The 14545-nt window shown below is 40.6% G+C and overlaps 1 protein-coding gene across 7 annotated transcripts in view; it reads right to left on the bottom strand.

Annotated features, from left to right (window-relative positions):
• Positions 1 to 14545, bottom strand: part of LNPEP (leucyl and cystinyl aminopeptidase) — a 76745-nt gene that overhangs the window by 52005 nt on the left and 10195 nt on the right. For 2 of the 7 annotated variants that reach the window (XM_052775910.1, XM_052775909.1), the window contains exon 2: positions 79 to 218. The exons of the other annotated variants lie outside the window; for them this stretch is intronic. The gene's annotated coding sequence lies outside the window, so the exon portion shown is untranslated. The remainder of the gene's footprint in view (positions 1 to 78; positions 219 to 14545) is intronic. 7 annotated transcript variants of the gene reach the window in all.

Consider the following 14545-nt stretch of genomic DNA (forward strand, 5'->3'; position numbering starts at 1 on the left):
TGGTAATAAAAGCAGTTGATCAGACCTGTGCTTACGAACAGTTACAGGAAGTGCTGTATGATTCCATCTGAGACGTACCTATATTTGAAAGAACATTATTTTAAATTCTTCATTCACGGTTTGCTGATAGGCTTTTCTGGGCAGTGCTGGGTGAGCAGCATTCTATACATCTGTGTCCCAGTGTCCAAGAGTATAAAATTGTGGAAAAAAATTCTGACCTGTTTAAAAAAAAAGTTATTTCACATGGTTTACAGACTCTAATCTATTTAGGAATGTGATAATTCCTTTAAAGACATTTGCTCTTATTTTAACTACATTTAGAAAAATAAATTTCTTCAAGGGAACCCTTGGCCTCAAGGTTCAGTATGTCCTGTAGGTCAGGCTGCAGTGGGAGTAGATCCCTTCAGTGACAGCTGTAGAGTCAGAAGCCGCATTTTAAGGTTTGAGCAAAAGTTAACGAAACACAAAAGGCTTCTAGTAGCTAAACAGCTCTTGAAGTTGTAGAATAAGTATTATAAAATTGTCTCTACTGATATAGAAAACGAACTGCTTATTGCTTAATGATTGTCTCTCTGTAACTTTACATACCAAGGACTGGTGTTTGTCAAGGATTAAGCCTGTCAGAGACTGGTACTTGGGAGTGATGAGCAAGAAGGAACCATGAGCGATCACAAAACTTAATTAAATGTTTGATGAATTTACGATCTTGTTAAGAAGGCACAAGTAGAGGCCTTGCCTGAATAGATAGGGCCGGAAAAGATAACAACTCCTGCCTTTGTTCTCGTCCTTGTAGATAATTTAGCTTAAACTAACCATATGGTTCTATACTACTAATGAAAACTTAGATAATAAGAACACTAACAAGCACTGATGTATCAAAACATGTAAAGGACCCTACTGTGCAGAATCACCTGAGGAGGGTCAAATAGCAGACAAGTGAGGAAGACTATGGAAGACCACCAGAGACCTTCAATGCGCCTGCGTAAAGGACATTTACATATGCTAATAGTTTCCTGGAAAACTAATGAATATGTATAACATTTCTCGGAAATCTAGTGAATATATATGTAGAACATGTACTTAACCTGCACAATTAAACCCGACGGTGTGCACGATAGGTGGAACGATCCCCCGTGCATCCAGCGCTGCCAATAAAGAATACCTACTTAATAGTTAATCAAACTATTGTGTTAGTTTCTTTGAATCACTACTCAAGTGTCCACAGTCTGATTTCTGAAATTGCTGGTACAGACAACAGAAAAATAAAAATCAAAGGCTGTGATTAGCAACAGCTGTCTTATGTCACCAGCCCTGTTAAAGACACAGACCTCTCTCCTGTAAAATAGAGGTTTAAAAAAAGAGATAAGGGTGTTACTGGATAGTTCAGCAATTATCTTTTCCGAGATTAATTACTTTAAATCTCAGCATTCCAAGCGAGAACAGCATCGCATTTACACATACTCCTCTATACAGCAGATATTTTTAATGCCCTCAAAATTCTTCTGAAACAATAATGCAGTGTCTTATGTTCATTGATCCTTTTTCCCTGTCCCATAGTGCCATATTTTTCTTTCATGGTATGTGAATTCCAAATAAGGCAGACCAACAAAAATACTTAGAAGACTATTTGTTACTGACTTTTCGATTTTTCAGTTTTTGTAGCGGTTCAATTTAAAACTTGCATGAAAATACCCAGGGCTTGTTCATAAAGATTTCTGCGTTTAACAGTTCAAATACATCAAATATGGGAAAAGAGTGGGTTATTTAAAAAAAAGAAAGAAACAAGCAAACTGAAGTGTGAAATAACTGTGTTGCTGAAAAACAAAAGCCACAATTTGGAGGCTTGACAAGCAACTTTGACATTTGCATGCCAATACCTAGCTCTCAGAGCGCCCGAGTTACTGTATGGGCTTAGGGTGAAAACATATAAACAAGTGTAACTTAAAGTTCAGTTGTCACTAAAATTTTTCTGGAAAAACTATGATTATCAGTAAGCATTTTCTCTTCATAGGAATTACAACAAAGAGTTACTTTGGTTCAAGTTACTACCTCATCAACTCACAAAACCACTATGGTATGTTCAAGATGAAGGAACTCAAGTCAGTATATAGATTTAATATTTTCTTTCCAGTTGTTCTTTCCAGAAATTAAATTCTTATTTGGTTAAATCTGGTTTGGGGTATTCCTTTTCCTTCTAACCTATCAACAGGTAAATTAGTCTAAATCTAAGGGAACTGAAATAACGGGGACAAGTCTAGAGCCAAAATGCTAAGTTAAGTTATTTCATTGTATGACAGTTTACATACAAGATAAAGAATTTCCAGTTTTATATTAAATTTCAATTGCACATTCTGGGGAAAAAAAAAAACAAAACCCAACACAAAACCAAACCAACAGTTAAGTAAGGAAGAAATTTTCCAAGTTACTTAGTTACTGAAGACTGAGAGGTGCAGTGAAGTTGGAGGTGATGACACCTGGAAATAATGAACTCTCCATTTTTCAGTGAAGGACAGAAATCAATACAATGTCTTCTGAACAGAAGACTGTGTTTAATAATTTTCTAATGATACGATTATTAAATACAGATAGATTTTTCTATAAATAAAACATATTTTGAAATTAAGTAAATATAATACTAAATGAAATTAATTACAATAAGCTCTCATGCTAGAGTAAGTCACAAAAGTTAGAAAGTTTTAAAACAAAATCTCAGTTTAAACACAGAATTATACTTCAATTTTCCCTCTACCGGTTTGTTAGATAATGAAAACTATCAAAATACAAGATACAGGAAGCATGTCCTCCTAACTACCAGGATCTGGCAGGGGTGACAAAGATGACAAGCAGGTTGATTCCTCTGAATCACTTCCATGATGTAGAGCTGCAAACTGCACAGCACTCTGTCTTCAGAGGATACAGTGTAATAAACCCTCCTCCCTGCACAAAGGCAGTGTCTGGACACAGCTCATGGGCAATAATGGTCTTGCAGAGAAGTATACTCTGGCTTCAGCTGAGCTTCATAAATCCTGCTAGCTTCATAATCCAACGGGAAAGTGTTAGCAGTCTGCTACACCACTTAGACACATCCAAGTCTATGGGGCCAGAAGGCATCCACCCAAGGGTACAGAGGGAGCTCATGGAAGTGCTCACCAAGACACTTTCCATCATTTATCAGCAGTCCTGGCTAAGCAGGGAGGTCCCAGTTGACTGGAGGTTAGCAAATGTGACACTTATCTACAAGAAGGACCAGAAGGAGGATCTGGGGAACTACAGGCCTGTCAGTCTGACCTCAGTGCTGGGGAAGGTTATGGAGCAGATCGTCTTGAGTGCCATCATGGGGCACATACAGGACAACCAAGTGATCAGGTCCAGTCAGCATGGGTTTATGAAAGGCAGGTCCTGCTTGACTAACCTGATCTCCTTCTATGACAAGATGACCTGCTTAGTGGATGAGGGAAAGGCTGTGGATGTTGTTTACCTGGACTTTAGTAAAGCCTTTGACACCATTTCCCACGCATTCTCCGGGAGAAACTGGCTGCTCATGGCTTGGACAGGTGTACTGTTCACTGGGTAAAGAACTGGCTGGATGGCTGGGCCCAAAGAGTTGTGGGGAATGGAGTTAAATCCACTTGGTGGCTGGTCACAAGTGATGTTCCCCAGGGCTCAGTACCGGAGCCGGTTCTGTTTGATATCTTTACCAATGATCTGGATGAGGGGATCAAGTGCACCCTCTGTAAGTTTGTACATGACACCAAGTTGGGTGGGAGTGTTGCTCTGCTGGATTGATGGACCAAGGCCAATTGTATGAGATTCAACAAAGCTAAGTGCCAGGTCCTGCACATGGATCGTAACAACCCCATGCAATGCTACAGACCTGGAGAAGAGTGGCTGGAAAGATGCCTGCTGGAAAAGGACCTGGGGGTGCTGGTCGACAGCTGGCTGAATATGAGCCAGCAGTGTGCCCAGATTGCCAAGAAGGCCAATAGCATCCTGGCTGGTATCAGAAATAGTATGGCCAGCAGGACTAGGGAAGTGTTTGTCCCCCTGCACTCGGTACTGGTGAGACTGCACCTCGAACAGTGTGTTCAGTTTTGGGCCCTCATTAGAAGAAAGACATGGAGAAAGACATGTGCTAGAGCACATCCAAAGAAGGGCAATGAAACTGGTGAAGAGTCCAGAGAACAAGTACTATGAAGAGCAGCTGAGGGAACTGGGGCTGTTTAGTCTGGAGGAAAGGAGGGTGAGGGGAGACCATATTGCGCTCTACAACTACCTGAAAGGAGGTTGTAGTGAGCTGGGTATCTACCTCTTTTACCAAGTAACAAGTGAGAGGATGACAGTAATCAGCCTCAAGTTGCACCAGGGGAGGTTTAGACTGGATATTAGGAAAAATTTCTTCACCAAAAAGGGTTGTCAAGTATTGGAACAGGCTGCACAGGGAAGCAGTTGAGTCACCATCCCTGGAGGTATTTAAAAGACATGTAGACGTGGCACTTAGGGATATGGCTTAGTGGTGGACTTAGCAGTGTTAGGTTAATGGTTGGACTTGATGATCTTAAGTGTCTTTTCCAACCTCAGAGATTCTGTGTTGGACTTGATGATCTTAAGTGTCTTTTCCAACCTAAAAGATTCTATCATTCTATGATTCTGTAAATTAATTGCTTACCATGGGGATTTTTAACATTAGGTATAAGTCTTATAAATCTGACCTAATGAAGTAAATTGCTCAATTTGCACAGACTTTCTCAATTTATTTGCTGATTGCATACTGTATTCTCACCTATTAAAACTGGTAGAATAGCACATAGTAAACATAATTGTGCCTATTTCCTCTCTTAACTCACCACTTTCACCTCTAACAGAAAGATACATCGTCCTCTCTCCACATCGTGCCATCCTTTCCCAGACAGCTCTGTCCAAGATAACACAGAGACTGTTGTGTTTTCCATCCTCCTCTTTGCTCCTCTGCTCCTTTCAGAGTAGCAGCTCTTGGGCTCCCTACTGCTGCTACCCAGCAGAAGATGAACATGAGCAGGCTCTTCCTACTTACCTTCTGAGCACTACATCCACAGATGCACCACAAGGACTGCACACCTACTTCCAGGAGCAGTTAACACAGAAATTAACTTGTGGTTTCTTACTTCAGAGCCTGTGATGGTCACAAACTCTTAACTATCTCTTGCCTTACTTTAGTTTCCAAGCAAAAACAGAGGATTCACTTAACTTCTAATTCCTCCCCTCTCTAACTGCCTGCTCTCCCTCTCTGTCACAGTATGTCTTGTTATAGCTTAGAAATAAATTCCTCAAAGCTTCAAATGAAGCACTAAAAAACTTTAAAGTGGAAAAAAAGTACTTCAATAACAAACACTAATTTTAAAAATTGCTTTGTTGTTCTACTAAAATACTACCCAACAGAAGTTATATAGTATTTCTTAAATTTTGCCCATGGATAATTGATTTACAGCATAGTCAGTAAATGATTCCTGTTGCTATTTTCATGCGCAGTACATAGACACAGTTCTCTGGGACACAGAAAGTCACTTTCAGAAAGAGTAGAAGGACATTGGCAGAGATTCATGATGATCACATGCAAAACCTCTGAATATATTGGGAAACCTATGCAAAATCCTAACCAAAGCCTCATGCTTCAGTGGGTCAGGCAAGCAGTAATGTTTCTGGTCTTTCCCCCACCGAGGAAAGGGAGTGTGAGGGCGAACCTCAAACAAAAAGTTCTATTTATTCAGAGCCTGCACGACAGCAAATTACTCATCTTAAGGCATTTCTGGCCCAGAATCTTACAGAAAAACTCTATGCAGTGATACACTGCATAGATCCTACAGAAGGCAAGCATAACTTCTTAAATTCAAGACATGCTCAAATCTCTGAGCACACACATTTACAGGAAAAAAAAAAAGAAACTGAAAACTTACAAAATCTGAGTTTTGACAGATACTACACCTTGTTAATGGAACACTGTGTAAGTAAAAATAAATTTCCCTATTTTCAAAACTTGCTGCAAAATCGCATGCTGCTGGAGCAGTAATTAAGGTCACCGTATTATCACTTCAATATTGCATTACACTATTTCTTCTTGTGGATAAGTATTAACAGGTACATCATACATTAAAAATTACAGAATTCAACAAAGCAGTGATTTTTAAAAAGGCAGGCTTTTCATTTTGAAATCTTTTCACCTTGCTCTAAATCAGGTACTTCTCGGTTTATGATCATTATTTCTTGTCATACCAATTTAGTTCTTCCTTCTACAATGCAAAATACTTCCTGCACCATTATGCTTTGGGCTGTCTCGAACTTGTCCATAAAAAATGTATTACTTGTTTGGAGGGGTGGGGGAGGAATAAAAAAGCTCATCTTATCTTTTCTAACAGGCTTGTTCAGTGAATGAAGCCCGTATCAGCAAACATGTTAGTTACGCTAAGATTCTGACAAAAGGTTTCCTTCTTTTCTACTAGTAGTTCCATGCATTTCAAATTTCTTCTGAGCAAGAAAATAATTCAATTCTATACAGAAAAATTATTTGTAGCTGTTACTATAGGAAAGTACACAATGTCATTCATGTAATTTAAAATCAGCATCTATCCACAGTAAGAAAACATACATTTACAACCTTCAGTCATCTCAGAAACAAGGAGACAACTAGCCAGTGGAATTTCAGGCAAATCAGAAGTCCTACCTGAAAACATTTTGCTTCATTTCACCATGATATCACCCACGACCTTGGAGCTGGGGCACAGGGATGGCAGATGGAATTAAAGTCTCCATAACAAAAATTAAGAGAAGCACAGAACACCTGAAAAAACAACTTAGAATCCACCACTCCAAAAGTTACACACCATCTTAGAAAATCCAACCTGCCAACAAATTACAGTTCCCAGCACTACTAGTGGTACATACAAAAAGATGCAGTCAGAGGTTCCATATACACTCACATGCAACAACATGGTTGAAGTCCCCAGTTTCTAGGACATTTCCACAGGTATTAATAAAGGTTCAGTGGCTGTAGCTGAAGCACCCCTCTCCAGACAAGCAGGATCCAACAAACAAATGCACATTTCCTTTATAAAGGGCTAGCAAAAGCCTGACAGATTTCCCAGCTCTGGGGCTCTTCTATTACTGCTTCATTTGAATGCAGGATCTTGCCCACAACTTCCACCCATGTGAGGAAAACCACAAGACAGCAGAATCTTCTAAGAACTATGTTTTTTACCCAGACAGAAATATGATCAAAATTAGAACTGTAAATGAGATTGCATGGGCTCATTAAAAGTGCATGCCGACTTACAGCTGCAAATATTTGCTCTGGATGGAAACATCTATGCGAACATTACATGTACTCCTCTGAATTTTCAAGCTGTATGTGGTTTTCACTTACTACGCAGAGAAGCAGGAGACACAGGAATCATTCAGAACTGGACATTAGAGAGTGAGCTTGAAGAATTTCAAAAAAGTTTAGAGATTTTACTCACTCACAATAGTGGCTTACATGTATTTCATACTCTCTTACAAATATTTTAGTTGGCTCCACAGGAATTAATACCTACAATCAAGGGCTGTTGATAGAGCAGCTCATAAAACAACAAAAAATTACTAGTTCAGTCATGGTGCAAAGTTAACATTCAAGTAACAGAGCAGATATGCAAGTACCTACTGAAAACTGTAATACAGGACAGACCCACAGGAATCCAGTATCAGAAGAGCAGACTCAGTTTGCAAATGTCCCCCTTGGTTTATAAGTATCTAATGAAGTCCCCTGAAAGCCAAATTAGTAGGAGTTTCTTTTGTGTTGGGAACAATGACCATGAGTATCCAGCAGTTATACCAAGACAATTTGCTAAAGATCCCTGAAAGTTTAAAAAAAAAAAAAACCAAATTAAATACAATATACTTCAGTTTCCATCTTGCAAAATTGCAACTGATGTTTTTCTGCTTTCACTATTTGGGATTTGAAGTGTTTTATTTTGAAAGGAAAGAACTGCACAGTTTAAGACCCTGCCGAAGCAGCGCACAGAATTTGGTTCACTTCTCCTGATGACCTATGAAAGCTGTACAGCTAAATTCCCACCTGTCTGAGGATTATATAAATTCCCCACTACGTTGCCTAGTGGCCTAACAGTGACACTCTTGCAACAGTATGTGGGAAACTCAAATTTACTTCATAATCCTTTCAGCGCTGAAGAACAATGAAAAAGTCATGTACACTATAGCTAGAAGTTGGGAATAGGGAAAAAAAAAAATTCCCGCAAAGAAGTAACCAGGACTCATGAGAAAGCTGAGAAGCACATGCTTCCTCCCTTCCCCTGCCCCTCCTTACTGGCATTACATAGTTTCAGACCTAATGCAAACCTCTCCATCATTATGACCATATGCTCCCTTTGCCATTTTAAGAATTTTGCAAAAGGGCAGGCTAGTACAGTCCTAAGGACATTTCAGGTGCATTAAACCAAACTGAGACAGCTCTTAGAGAAAAGCTATACATGCTTGTAACTGATTTTTCATCATAACACAGTATGGTACAACACAAAACAATACACAAATGAAGGTATGATGGAAGCATATGCAGCAGCAATATACATATAAAGCACTTCAACATTAACTCTGAGCATCATATAAATACCACAAATATCTTAATCCTTTCTTCAAAAAGAAGACCAAAAAAAAAAAAAAGAGGGAACACCAACAGACAGACTTAAAAGCAATGACCTTACTATTCCAATCAGATCAAATCTGTATTTGAGGTCCATAGAGGGAGGTTTTAATCAATATCCAGAACATATTTTACCCCCTTAAGAAGCTTTTACTTAAGTTAGTATGCGCCTACATAGAGTCTGTGAATTCAGACCCCCATGTCAGTAGGGAGCACATTGATGGTTTGGGTTTGTGTGGCACAGTTTTAGTAGTGGGGAGGGGCTGCAGGGGTGGCTCCTGTGAGAAGCTGCCAGAAGCTTCCCCGGCTCCAAGATGGACCCACCTCTGGCCAAGGCTGACCCCATCAGTGACGGTGGTAACACCTCTGGGATAACATATTTAAGAAGGGAAACCTGCAGCAGAGAAAGGAGTGGGATGTGAGAGAAACACCTCTGCAGACAGCAACATCAGTGAAGGAGGGGGAGGAGGTGTGCCAGAGGAGGGGATGCCCCTGCAGCCCATGGTGAGATGGCAGGCTGTCCCCCTGCAGCCCATGGAGGTGAACAGGGGAGCAGCTGCCCACCTGCAGCCCATGGAGGACCCCATGCCAGGGCAGGTGGCTGTGCCTGAAGAAGGCTGTGACTCTGTGGGAAGCCTGTACTGGAGCAGCCTGTGCCTAAAGGACTGCAGCCTGCGGAAAGGACCCCCTTTGGAGCAGTTTGTGAAGAACTGCAGCCTGTGGAAAGGATGCGTGCCAGAGAAGTTCATGAAGGACTGTCTCCTGTGGGAGGGACCCCACGCTGGAGCAGGGGAAGACTGAGGAGTCCTGTCCCTGCGGAGGAAAGAGCAGCAGAGACAATGTGTGACAAACTGACCCCAACCCCCACTCCCCGTCCCCCTGTGCCACTGGGGGGAAGAGGTAGAGAAAACCAGGAGTGGAGCTGAGCTGGGAAGGAGGAAGGGGTGGGGGAAGGTGTTTTAAGATTTGGCTTTACTCCTCATTATCTTTTTTTTTATTTGATTTGTAGTAAATTAAATTTATTTTGTTTTTTTCCCCAAGTTGAGTCTGGTTTTTGCCTGTGACCACAAGTGGTGAGTGATCCCTCCCTGTCCTTGTCTCAACTCATGAGTTTGTCTTCATATTTTCTCCTCCTCATTCCGGTGGGGGCAGGGAGGAGTGAGTGAGCAAGTGGCTTCGTAGTGCTATGTTGCCAGCTGGGCTTAAACCATCATAACTGATCACTGCTAAGGTATATCAAGTGTATATATCTCTATATAATAATTAGTCCTTGTTTACACCAAAAAGGCAATTGCTGTTCACTGCAAAATTGTAACTGTCTCTTTTTACATTCCACTCTTTCCTATTGCTCTGTTTTGAAGTTAAGTTTCACCTTTCAGCAGTGTACTGGTTTTGGCTGAGATGGAGTTAATTTTCTTCATAGTAGCTCCTATAGTGCTATGGTTTGGATTTGTAAACAAAACAGTGTTGATAACACATCCATTTTTTAGCTACTGCTGAGCAGTGCTTAAACAGTGTAGAGGACCTCTTTGCTTCTAATGCTGTCCTGTCAGCGAGCAGGCTGTGGGTACACAAAAGGTCAGGAGGGGACACAACTGGGACAGCGGAAACCAACTGACCAAAGGGATATCCCACAGTATATGGTGTCATGCTCAGCAATAAAAGCTGGAAGAAGAAGGTTGAAGGAGGAGTGTTCAGAGTTATGGCATTTGCTTTCCCAAGCAACCATAATGCATGATGGAGCCCTACGTTCCTGGAAATGGCTGAATGCCTGCCTGCTGAAGGGAAGTAGTGAATGAATTCCTTGTTTTGCTTTGCTTGTGTGCACAGCTTTTGCTTTCCCTATTTGTCACGGTCCACTCGGTGGACTCGTGATGGTTCGTTTGCTACGATCTCGAAAGTGCAAAATTAAGGTGACCAACACCAAAGGGGATAGCAATAATCACACAGTAAAACTTTATTGTATTGCCCGTGAAGAGGCACGCGATAGTTAGGGATGGGTGAAAGAAAGGAGAAAAGTAAAGTTAAGTTTAGAGAGAGGAGAAGGAGAAGTTATAGCTACCACCGCTGATCTCAAGACGTCCTAACGGTCCCGGGTCCAGCTAATGCTGCGTCGTCGATCGTCGTGGTCCTTGGTGGGGAAGCTTCAAACTTCCGTTGTTCAGAAGTCATCTTTTATGCTTAGTAACACACCTTGCTCCACCTCTGCCTCAGGAGTCCCCGCCCTTCTCGAGTGAGGCTATCACGCAGGCGCAGGGTCAGTGTCCGAGGCGTGGTAAGTCTTGGAGGCGGGTAGCCTTCAACCAGGAGGTGTGTTTTGGTATTATAATGAAGCAAAGTTCATTTAAAGTTCATGATTTCTTCATCAATGTTATGGCAACAGTTGCAATCCATCCTTTTTGACAGTCTAATGGCTCTAGCCAGGTACCTTCGAGGAGCCTTGTACCGCGCGTTCCGTTCTTGGGATCGGCCACTGCACTCCAAACAGGCCATTGTCAGGAAATGTACTGTTCATGCTCCTGATGACAGTGTTGAGACAATGCTGATTTTCTGACCGACTCCTACACTATTAAACTGCCTTTATCTCAACCCACAAGTTTTCTCACTTTTACCCTTCCAGTTCTCTCTCCCATCCCACCCAGTGAGGCTGATCAAGTGGCTGCGTGGAGCTCAGCTGCCTAATGGGGTTAAGCCACAAGAAGAAAGTTTAAGCAGAATTTTTACTTACTGGTATAGCCAGTGTATGGGGCAATATATAGCCACTTATAGGAAACACAAATCTTTGAACTTAGAAATAAAAGCTTTCATGCTTGCAGTTATTTTAAATGTGTTAAATCTTATTTTTAGAACCTTTACATGAGAAAAACATTTCTAAAAAAAAAACCCAACAACTTAGGCTGCTATAAGACAGATGTCACCATTTTCTCTCTTAAATTATTGAATTCAGAAGACAAAAGGGAATAATATGACAGAAAAAAAGCACAGCCAGGAAATACTAGGAAATATGAAGTATTGCTGTGAAAATCTGCGTATCATCCATGTGCCTTGTCTGCTTTTTACAGACAGAACGGAAGCAATAGATAGGCTAACAGCATGTCCTTAATTCCCATGATGCTGCAGGATTACATATGCATGCTTTTAATTGATCAAAGACACAGATATATATGCATACATACTTTTATATGCTGAATGCAATCATTTAAAAAAGAAACAGAAACATTAAAGCAACGTGTGCTTCCTATTGCTAAAGAGCCTAAACCAGCATTTTCTAGTCATCTTAATCTTCCTTAAGTACAAAAAGCCAGAGAATGGCACACATTGACTCAGACAGAACAACCCCTAAAAAGCCTTAAATAAAACAACAACCTCACTGAACTAAAATGGGAGGTTTTTTGTTTTGGCTAAGATGTCACCATCCTTCACTGATACAGATAATGGTACTTCCATTTGGTGTGGTAGTAAAAACCAAGACAGGCTCTGTTTCTTTTTGCAGTGTCATTACTTACATGCAAACATAAATGATGACTCTCTGTACAATTTTACTGTAAGCTCTTATGAAAAGGCAGGCAATACATGAAGTCTGTCCATGATCTGAAGTGCATCCTAGTGATAAATGCCACTTTGCAAGGGTTTGATTTCAGTTGACTGACAAGGCTATAACGCTAAGTGTAATCTAACTGATAGAGGTTTACAAGAATCTGTCTAGTTAAGCACATATCACAGCTTCCACAATAAAGTCACAACGGATGGATGAAAAGTGCACAAAACAGATGCTGGTTTGGAAACACGCACACACCACACCACCCCGTTTTGGGGGGTTTTTTTACAATTTTTGTACCATCCTAACTTGAAAATGAATATTTCTTTCCTGTATTGCAAAGGAGGACAAATGCTGCTTTCCAATCCAAAATAAGCAATGGAACATAAGTTCCAAGCCATGCAAGGTCACTCTCTACTCCCTCTCCTTCAGCCTGTACTGGAAGGTCTACTTTTGTTGTTTAGGTTTTTTTGGGGGTGGGGGGGTGGTGTTAATGAATGTGAGATCAAACACTGCAATAGTGAGCTTCTGCACATACACTGGAGCAAAATTCCGCCAACTGGGCTGTTTCATGGAAATTAAAACAATACATAATTAATTATTTTAAGACCCTCTCAAGCTGCCATAAGAAACAGGAGCTAAGAGTGTAATCTCACGTAAGTCACTGCTTATTAGTCCTGGGTGCTTCTAAGAGTTTTTTCTGAAAGTCTCTTCCTGATTTTTAAGGAAAGCACAACTGCATTTTCTTCAGCAGGACCTCAGGCTGAAAACTACATGGATCAATTACATTTTAACATTTACCAATTAAATTTATAAGTAGATAGCCAGAATATTACTGATACGTCTTTTCAAACCTTCACGTTCAGGTAATCAACAAAAACAAAACATCATGGAAGGGGAAAAAAAGAGTGTGGTTCATTTACTGAACACTCTACCTATTCAACTGGCAAAAAATATAAGTTACTGTTTTCATAACTATTTCTCTGGAGGTCAATGGAGATAACTGGAGAATTTAAGGCTAGCCAATACAAGCTTAGTCTGGATTTTGATATCCAACACAGGTATATCATGTCCATTCACATCTTACCAAATATTTTCAAATTTCAATCTGGTACAAATTAGGTTTCCACAGTGAAAAGGGGGGGGAAGGGAAGAGGAGGTTGTTTTAAATGACACTTTGCTCTTTGGGCACTACTGAGAGAAAAAACCTTCTATAAGTCCCAACAACATTAAGCCAGTGTTCCATCCTCAGCCATTGGTTGAACAAAATACAGGATGGGGAAAAAAGGCTTTGAACTTTGATTTTAGAACATGGGGTTTTAGTTTCCTGTTTTCAATCTGATCAAGGGTATGTTTTGCAATTAAAGTGGTAGAAGATGTTTAACCACAGGGGTCTAATGAAAAGGCCCTGAGTATTGGAGACATGCAGGAAGTTGTGTCTCAAATTTCCCAAGCTACTGAACTCCCATGTTCAAGACTGCTGACTATCTTCTCTATATCTGTCCATCAATTTCATGGCTGATAAATACCAGGCTCATCACAGCTGAAGTTACAAAAGATTTCTCTGCCAGTATCAGTCGTTCTGAGGAAAAATTTTTACAGAACTTTGCAAAATATCCAACAGACTGTCAAGGCATACAATCTGACAGACTGTATACAACCTGACACTTGCTTAGTCTTTTTTTATTTTTTTAAAGCAATAAATTTGAACTATCATACCCTCTCATTTTGAACAGTTTCTAAAAAAAACAACCCAATGTGCCTCCAGATTACTATTGTTACTTAACACACACTTGGCAACTCCAGTGATAACACTATACAAAACCATTTGTAGGTCACAAGCAAGTACTGCATGTTCACTGCTTTATAACTGTTATTTCAGCTCACAGAAGCAATAATGTCTAAACATTATTGCCTATGACTCACAGTGCAGTAAATTTTATACGGTCTTAACAGAGCAACAACACAACTCCCCAAATTTTTGTCAGTCTCATTACATAACAAGACAAAGGACTTTGACCGGGAAAGGAGAGGCAGTGTGCCTGCATGGTAGCTCAAGACATACTGAGATCTAAATTGCTCCAAAACCATACCCAGGTATCATATATCAGCTGTGAAATCAGCTTCATTACAACCACCACCATGGGGGCGGGGGCAGCTCAGATACCAGAAGGTACCCTGGGGATCATCTCTTTCACTCATTCTCACTATGGAAAAAGCAGGTGGGAGAGCTGCAGACTGCACAGAGTGCCAGACCGATCTATACAGCAGATGAACATGCCCTGCAGGGTTTGTGAAAGGTTTCTGCAGAAATACCAGCAGGGTCATTCTAGAGCCAACCC

The sequence above is a fragment of the Harpia harpyja genome, chromosome Z, assembly GCF_026419915.1.
Source record: "Harpia harpyja isolate bHarHar1 chromosome Z, bHarHar1 primary haplotype, whole genome shotgun sequence".
NCBI classification, from domain to species: domain Eukaryota; kingdom Metazoa; phylum Chordata; class Aves; order Accipitriformes; family Accipitridae; genus Harpia; species Harpia harpyja.